This window comes from Felis catus, chromosome B1, assembly GCF_018350175.1.
Source record: "Felis catus isolate Fca126 chromosome B1, F.catus_Fca126_mat1.0, whole genome shotgun sequence".
Classification (NCBI taxonomy): Eukaryota; Metazoa; Chordata; class Mammalia; order Carnivora; family Felidae; genus Felis; species Felis catus.
Window position 1 is genome coordinate 15,766,236 of NC_058371.1, and position 9,453 is coordinate 15,775,688.

The following is a 9,453-nucleotide window of genomic DNA, read 5'->3' on the forward strand; positions in this document are numbered from 1 at the left end:
GGAAATGTTACAAGCTATCTTTTTTTGTTTGTTTGTTTTAATCAGGCACTTGCTGTTTGTTTAATGCCATAGTAAACACAATGAACACTAATAAAAAGTGAAATATTGAATCCCGACTTTAAGGGCATCTCCTGTTTCATAAATAGAATTTGTAAACAATTTTTCAGTGTAGAAAATAGATATTAAATATCTGCTGATTAAAGACTTCATATAAAGTTCAAGTAGTAGAACTACAATTGGATGATTTAGTCTGATGACAAAAATACAGTGGACCCCTGAACAATGCAGGGCCGAGGGGTGCTGACCTCCCCACAAAGTTGAAATCTATCTGCAACTTTGGACTCCCAAGAAACTGAGCCACTAGTAGCCTACTGTTGACCAGAAGACTTACCTATAACATAAACAGTCGATTGATACATATTCTGTATGCTCTATGTATTATATATTGTATTCTTACAATAAAGTAAGTTATAGGGGGTGCCTGGGTGGCTCAGCATCCAACTCTTTATTTGGCTCAGGTCATGATCTCACAGTTCATGAAATTGAGCCCCACGTCAGGCTCTGCAGTGTGGAGCCTACTTGGGATTCTCTCTCTCCCTCTCTCTGCCCCTCCCCTGCTCGTTCTCTCTCTCTCCCTAAATAAATAAATAAGCTTAAAAACACTAAAGTAAGCTAGAGAAAAGAATATGTTATTAAGAAAATCATAAGGAAGAGAAAATACATTTACAGAACTGTACTGTATTTATGAATCCCATACGTTTACATCATTTGTTCACGAGACGAATCATCTGTCAGTACCTACCTCAATATTACATGACACAAAACAATGTAGATGTTAATACGTGTAACACCAGACATCAAACAATGAAAATATAATGTGGAAAGAAATTCATGTTTATTTACAGGTATAATGATTCATGCATTGACAATGAAAAAGCAGCAGTGTGATTGCTTTATGGTAGCCTAGTATAGCCCACATGACTGCTCCACAGTAGCCTAGCCTATACATTAATGAGTGAATTGCTATAAAAATTTCATGGCACAAAGCATCATGGTCAGATTCATAACAGTACTGAAAACATTGTTACGTTTTGTAAAACCACTTACGTGTGATTGGCTGACACGCAGTTTCTCCACTTACGAGAGACAGCAGCCTTCCTTTTGCTTCAAGTTGTCCTATAATGACTTCCCTTTTTCTCGAACCACATTAGAGGCTACAGGTATGCCTTTCTTACAGCAATCCTGCATCCACATAAAAGCTGCATTTTCAATACGACCCAAAAGGGTATTTAGCAAGAGGTGCAAAGTTTTTTGGTGTGCCTGGGGTGGCACAGTTGGTTAAGCATCTGACTCTCGATCTTGGCTCAGGTCACGATCTCACGGTTGGGGAGTGCATAGGGCTATGCGCTGATGGCCCAGAGCCTGCTTGGGATTCTGTTTCTCCTTCTCTCTGCCCCTCCCCTGCTTGTTTGTTCTCTCTCTCTCTCTCTCTCTCTCTCTCTCTCTTTCTCTGAAAATAAATACATAAACTTAAGAAAAGGAAGGTCAAGGTTTTCATGGCTACTGGCCTGGCTGTGGTCATGGCCTCATGCAGTTTCTTTTGTTTTCTTTACAATGGTCTCTATGCTGGATTCATGCACTGGAAACCATAGGCAAAGGCAGCTGCAGATCACGGTCCACAGTACATATTAAGAAATTCAACTTCCTCTTGTCATGTCAGGACTTTGCTTCTTGGGATCATTTCCAGCGTCACTAGTGGCACTTCACGTGGATTCCATGGCATTATTTAAGGTTTACAGTATTGATTAAACATGATGAAAAATACGCAAGAACTGTGAGCGGTCACTTTTTACTGCAATATGCAATTGACTCGAGAGAGGAGCTGCCCACATGGAGATAATTAGCATCACAGGGTGTTTTAAGTGGATACTTACGACACTTGAGCTCACCACAATGGTCACAGGAGGTAGCTATGAAATTACCAGTGTAGTGAAATATGTACTACAGTTAGTTTTATGCAGTTATGATCTAATACTGCATCTGCGTTTACATTTCTCCTAACTGCAGATGGGAGTATGTATGGTCTGTGTGCATGAGCTTTGATAAATTTTAACTTTTTATAATAGATTTGTGTATATTTTTTTGGCAGCAAATGATAAAATAGTCTGTACACATTTTATTCATTCGTGACGTACCTAACCTGTGCATAATTTCTTCGATATTTCTAGGCTATGTGGTTTGTCTATGAGGTTTTTTTTTTTTTTTCCAAATTGTCAGAAATCTCCATAAAATTTTCCAATATAATTACTGAAAAGAATTCGTGTACAAGTGGACACACACAGTTCAAGCCCGGGGTGTTGAAGGGTGAACTGCAGTCTATGTATGACTTTCGCCGATAATGGAGCAGATCTCTCAAAGAGTAAATCTCTAATAGATCAATCAATCAAAAATATTGCAAAACACTCTATCGGCTAGACACTGTGGGAGAACCCCACTCAAAGTATGTATATTTATGTTTAGCTGTGGGGATAAGACCCACACATTTCGAAGAGTAACTGCACTAAAAAAATAAGACGCTGAAGGATGGCAGTGAAATTAGTGTTGTGTGCAAAATAAATGATATAAATTCAGACAAGTATCGAGGAGGGATGCTTTAAATCGGTCCTTCCGCGGGGAGCAAAATTCATAGGATGATAACGAACGGAGGGTGGAAGCCCCGTTTGGGGAAATGATGAACACAAAGGTCCAGTTGAGAGATGGCGAAGTGTTAAAAATCACAGGGAAGAGCGTGGCGCTCATTCAGTCTTAGGGAACTGGCACTGGCCTGTTTCGCTAATCAGCATCCTGAGCATATGGCCTGACATAAATGTATGTTGGATGAATGAATCTTTAAAAATGAATGAACGAGCCAGACGAGCTACCGCGGATTCTTATTTAGGAAAATGGCTTCAAGAATATGGTGCTTCTGGAAGATTCGCCTGGCAGAGTAGAACTGAGTAGGAGAGAGTGAAAAGAGGGCTCCCTCCTGGGAGGCGTGGCGTCACACGGAAGAGCCAACACTCACACCGGAGAGGGCCAACGACGGCACAAGGGACTGGAAAGGTGGCGGGGGGTGTTCGAGGAGGGTCGTCCTAGGAGAAGGCGAAATCCAGGGGCAGCGGGAGGGGGGACATGGAGGTGTAGAGCCCCCAGTCGAACTGCAGAGATGTGCAGAGCAGGCACCTGCTCTCCTGCATGGAGGGAGCTGGCAGAACCCCGTGTTAGGGTTCCATCTCAGCGTGCCCTCTTCCTTATCTAGGCTGAGTTAATTTTCCTTCAATTCTGTAGCAATACAATAACTCTTTATAGAGCCAAACCAGCAAAGAGCGCCTATGGTTTATTTCCACAAGTGTCTGAGATCTCCTTTATCTTTTCCGTGATCCAGCAGATGGATGACGGCTATCATTTTATGTTTTGCATGTTTTAGGTGGGGGCAAGGGGTGCACTTCATTGGCTTCTGAGCTGGGGGAACACTGTTGGCGGAGGTCCCCAAAAGGCGGCAGGAAGCTGCACTGGGCGGGGAGGGGGAGAGTGATGTTTACTCTGCTGTTGCACCAACACCCAGGAAAGGCGCGGATCATACAGCTAATAAATGATGGGGTTAACACCTCCACTCGCCTGTCTCTGGGTCCCACATCTGTGGACAGCTCAATAAATGGAGCAGATTTTTGTCTGGACAAGCTGAAGCCCTGCCCGAAGGCTGGTGTATATTTAGATGACTGCCCACCCGTGCCCATCCTGAAGTTGGTGTGCTCTTTTGAAACACATTTGTTAAATACAAATAAAAGTCATCTTCCCATAAAGTTTATTGGGCATCCATTTTGTCAGAAGGATAATAACGGTTCACAGAATTTCTGAGGGCCACGGCAGTAGTACACGGAGCAATTCGGAATATGGTAGAGAAATCTGGATGCATCTGGAATATATTTTGCAGTGAGAACCAATAAATTTTATTTCTTGATTGGATGGGGTTGGGTTGTGGTATTAGTGGGGGAAATAGAGTACTCCAGAATGACTCGTGTTTTTGCCCTGAAAGATTGGTAGATCATGGTGCCATTTATCGGCCATTTATCGGACGGGAAAGATTTGGGCGGGAATCAGTTTGTGAAGAAAATAAAGAATTCTGCTCTGGAGGTGTTAAGTTTGAGATGTCTGTGAGCCACCTCCGTGGAGTCTCTGCGAAGGCAATCAGACATACACTCAAGCGAGTTCAGGGCTGGAATTCAAGTTTGGGAGATGGACTTTTGCAAATCTCCTGCCTCTTTCTCAGATGTTAGGTTCAGGAAAAAGGGGACAGAAATGCTTCTTGCTTCAGAGAAATGAATGATACTGATGTCCATTTGCTCATTCATATTGTTATTCATTCCTCGAATATTTATTCAGTGCTTTTCGGTGCTGGATACTGCGTTCAATTCTGTGAATATAATGGCAATTCAATGAGCACATACGATCACTGCCCTCGTTGGATCTGACATCTAGGGCGCCACGGTGAACATAATCTGAGCTTCATACGAAAGTTTAAATTTTCTGATAGCCACATTAAAAAAGCAAAAGGAAATAGATGAAGTTAATTTTAATACTGTATGTTATTTAACTCAATAGGTCCAGAAGAATGTCATTTTGACATGGAATAAATATAAAAATTATTCATAAGATATTTTACATTCTTTTTTAAACTTTGCTTTCCAAACTCCATTGTGTATTTTATACCTGCAGCACGGGGGTCAGACTGACCCTGCACTTGAGGTACTCAAGGGCCACATCCAGCACAGATCGAGAGGGTGTTGTGCAACTTGGCTCCTTGATGTCTAAACCCCTTCCTTCTGCCCACTGGTCATTGTGAGTTCAAGCCCCATGTTGGGCTCTGTGCTGACAGCTCACGGCCTGGAGCCTGCTTTGGATTCTGTGTCTCCCTCTCACTCTCTGCCCCTCCCCTGCCCGTACTCTGTCCCTCTCTGTCTCTCTCAAATATAAACATTTAAAAAGTTAGTAAAAGAATTTTATTTTCAGTAAATCAATCTAAGTCTCAGAGTTCCCGTAGACAGGTTTCCTTGTCTTGTTTCCCTGACATGTGTTAATGATGCTATTAGACAGTACTTCCTCTCTGAATCCCAGCACCCAGCCATGATAGGGCACAGGGCGTATTTAATGAATGAACACGGAACGGTATGCTTGCTCTGTGACCCAGGGGAGGAGAATGTGTGGGATTCTGTTTTTGGAACTGGTTCCTTCTTCGAACAACAGATCCAAAGACTAATGCCTTCTGTGATGTCACTCAGAAGGAATCAACATGGACGGTTCTTTCTTTAATGAGTGTGTATCATATGTGATGCCTCTTCCCCATCGCATGCAGTTCAAAGGTCAACAAAAACAGATTGTAAGCAAATACCATTTCATTCATGTGTGGAATTTAAGAAACAAACAAGCGAAGGGTGGGGGGGAAAGAGCGATACAAGCCAAGAAACAGACTCTTCACTGTAGAGAACACACTGATGGTTCCCAGAGGGGAGGGAGGGTGGGGGGGGGGGAATAGGTGATGGGGATTAACCAGCACACTTGCTGTGATGAGCACTGGGTGATGGATGGAAGTGTTGAACACCTGAGACTAATATTACACTGTATGTTAACCAACTGGAATTTGAATAAAAACTTTAAAAAAAAAACCAAACAGGTCGTGAGGACAGCGACTTTTGAAACCTAAGAGGGGTACAGAAGGCCAAATAGGAACAACTTTTGTCAGCAGGACACAAAGGAGCTTCGTGGGCATATCACTGCTTAGGAGCAACCACTTCTCCCCGACCCCTCCAAGCAGGCTGCCCAAGCAAACACGCCCATGGCAGGCTTAATTTCCCCACCTAACGTTCTCCCTGAAGATTCCCCCGTCTAAGGACAGGTTTGGGTCAGCATTGGCATGCATGCTGAAATTTGCCCGATCTTTCTGTCTTTTGCCTTCTTAGTTCTGCTAATTCACCAGAGTCTGAACACTAGGTTCTCCTCCGGGTCCCTGAGCCTGGGGATGTGCCTTGCAGGGGCATCAGCAACGAAGGAATGAGACAGGCTGGGATAATCGGGGCCTCCAACCAACAGCAGCCAAGGATTTGCTTAGGGAGCTGGAGAAGGGTGGGATTGCCATCAGACTGGAATACAAGTGTCATCTTGAGTGAAGGAGGGGGAGAAAGGTGGAGTGAACACTTCCTTGGCTCCCGAGCTGTCAGGAAAGTTGGGCAAGGCCAAAGGGCGTCCTGAGACAAAGTCACCAGTCAGTGGAGTCCCACGTATCCCACAAAGGGGCCCGTCCTAGCGCCCTGCCTCCTCGGTCCTCATTGGCGGGGCACAGCCTGTGGGAAGGGTGATCTCGGTGAGGCAGAGGTGGATTTCAGAGAGAGCACAGAGGCCGGTGCCCTGGGCCAGTTATGCCCCCAAGCAGTCGGAGGTCTGCATCCTCAGGGCCCCTGTAGGCCCACGTCCAGGCTCTGTCTGGAACAAGCTGTGTGGGCCCAGCTCGGCTCCTACACAGAGCAAGTCCATATGACACGGTGCAAGGTGCCCTGGAATTGGCATGAAGGTTCTGGGTGAAGCCCCCGATCGCCGCTAGCTCTGTGACCTTAGATGAGGCGCCAAACCTCTCAGAGACTTGGTTTCTTGATTTTAAAGTAACACCTCTCTCCCAGCGTCGTGGGGAATGACACGAGCCCACAGGTGCCGACCGCCTGGTACAATGTACGAATAGGCATGTTGTGACACAATCAACAAAGAGCAATTGTTAAAGACTGATGACAGGAGGCCTGGAATTCTGCTGTGAGGAAAGTCTGTGGCAATGATAGGGATGTGCCCACCTTTGTGGTTATGTTTGTACCGTGCTGTGAGCTAGTTCAGGATTCAAATTCTGTAGGGTCTCATCACTTAGTAGATGTCAGTTTCTACATTAGGTTCTAGGCAGATCGTTTATTTATTTATTTTGAGAGAGAACATGCACGCAGGGGAGGGGCAGAGAGAGAGGGAGAGAGAGAGACTCCCAAGCAGGCCCCGAGCTGTCAGCGTGGAGCCCAGTGTGGTGCCTGAACTCATGAACTGTGAGATCCTGCCCTGAGCCGAAACCTAGAATCAGACAGTTAACCGACTGAGCCACCCAGGCGCCCCTAGGCAGATATTTAAAAACATTTTTTTAATTTTAAAAATGCATAGGGATTGGGGGAGATAGAGTATTTCCAGAAAGACCTAAAATTTTACAAAAGATGGCTATTCTGCTGCTCCCGAATAATTCACGGTTGATGATAATTCATGGTTAAGTCATTGGTAGCTGCTTCATGCGTCCTGCTTTCCTTTTCTGCCTTCCAAGAAGAGGAAGATGCTGGTGAGAAAAAGCTGTCTTAGTTAAAGGGTGTCCCTCAGTTTTTATCGTAGGCAAACACTGAGGTTCGAAGGGCCGGACAGCCACCTCTTAGATGGCTATTGGGTAAGATCACACGCCTCAGCAGTGACTGAGACCTCATCCAGAGACTCAGATTCCTGGGCAAATCCCTCATTTCATGAAGGGTTCCAGAGGATGGAGTGTGTGATGCTGGAAAGCAAAGCTGGAAAGATCCCATGGATTTCTTTCCAAATAGTTGAAGGGTTCAGAACTGTATAGATTTTATTCTGAAAATGGTTGAAGCAGACAATACGATGTCAGACCCTTGGGTTGTAATGTTAGCTCTGGGGCTGTGGGTAAATGAAATGACATGTTGGACCGGTAGGAACAGGTAGGAACCGGGTGGCCGAGGGTGGAGCCTGCACCACACCGAGTGAGTCACCCCCGTAACAATTTACTCGACTATGAGAAAACAGGCCACTCCACCCAAGGACACCCAAGGACACCCCCGGAGAGAAGATTCCCCAACCAGGCTACTTGCCTCCCTGCTGATCTCAGTGAAGTGTTTTGTTTCATTCTGCCGCCACCCAAAGATTAAAGGCGGTGATTTCTCCTTCAAGGGCAGCGATTTCTCCTTCAAGGGCAGCCCTAAACTGACACCTTTCCCAACTTCTCCTTCCTTCTGACCATGCTACCTCTTCCACTCTATGGCAGTCCTGCATCCGTGGCCAGTTCAAAGGGCACATGACTACAGCGATGAGGGAATAAACCAGATGCAGAGAGAGAGGTTTGACTAAGCCAGGGTTTCCAAACGTGAGGTTCACCGCCCGCCTGCCCCAGAGTCACCTGGAGAGCTCATTAAGAAGGAGGCTTCATCAATCTCATCTAGACCTACTTATTCAGAATGCCTGGGTGTGGAATCCAGAATCTGTATTCTCTCCCCCACCACACGTACACTAATTTTCCCCAGGTGATTCTTTTGCACACACAAATATGAGTCCCAATTAGATGATGTCTCAGCTCTCAGATCAAAAAACAATCCTGCGGCTTCATGATCCTGGTTTGAGAAAATTTATCTGATTTTTCAGTTATTTACAGTCTTAAAGTTTTACGCTCCTTTTTCTCTTGGGTACTCTCTTTGCACCTTCTCTTTTATTAGTCAGAGATCTATTTTTTAAGTCTCATCAAATTATTTTAAAATAATATACACAGTATATTACACACAAGACTCTATGCTTTGCATCGGGGATAGGATACTTCCAAAAATACATAAGGTGCCCTTCCTGAAAGGGGCATTCAGGTCAGAAAAGGAGCTAAGAGCGTGTGGAACCAACTTCACTGCACGGCTGAGGGCAATCCCAGGACCCTAGGAACCCTCCCCCACCCCCGCTCCTGATTGGTCAATGCTTGGACATGCCAGTTAATAAATGTCAGAAATATCAATCCTGGCAATAAGTAGAAAGAAAGTTCTTCAAGATTTGAGAGGAGGAAGACATCACAATCAACTGGGGCAATGGGGGGGGGTGCTCCATAGAAGTGGCAATTGAGGGAGACTTTAAAGGATAGGTATGACTTCAATGGGAAGAGGACCTTTCAGTAGAAAAAAAGTATGAGAAAAGGCACAGGTGCAGGGAATTGTAAGATGTGATGGTGGGAGGGATTCAGTTTGGATTGAGCGGAGAGGGGTTTAATTGGAAACATGGATGGGGTATCCGTTCTCTAGTGCTGCATGACCAACCACTCCAAAACAACAACAATTACCTATCTTGCTCATGAATCATGAGTTTATTTCATCCGTGGCAGCTTAACTGGGGGGAGGGGCTGGGGAATTCATTTTCAAGATGGCTCCCTCACGTGGCTGAAAAGTTGGAGGTGGCTCTCTGTTCTTCCTTATGTGGGCCTCTCTGCAGCTTGGCCTTCCTCACAGCCATTGGGTTGCAACGTAAACATTCCAAGAGGGCCACATGAAAGATCTCTCACCTTGTATGACCGGGCTTTGGGAGTCATAGTGTCACCTCGGCTGTGCTCACCAGTCTACCCACATTCGAAGAGTGGGAACAGAG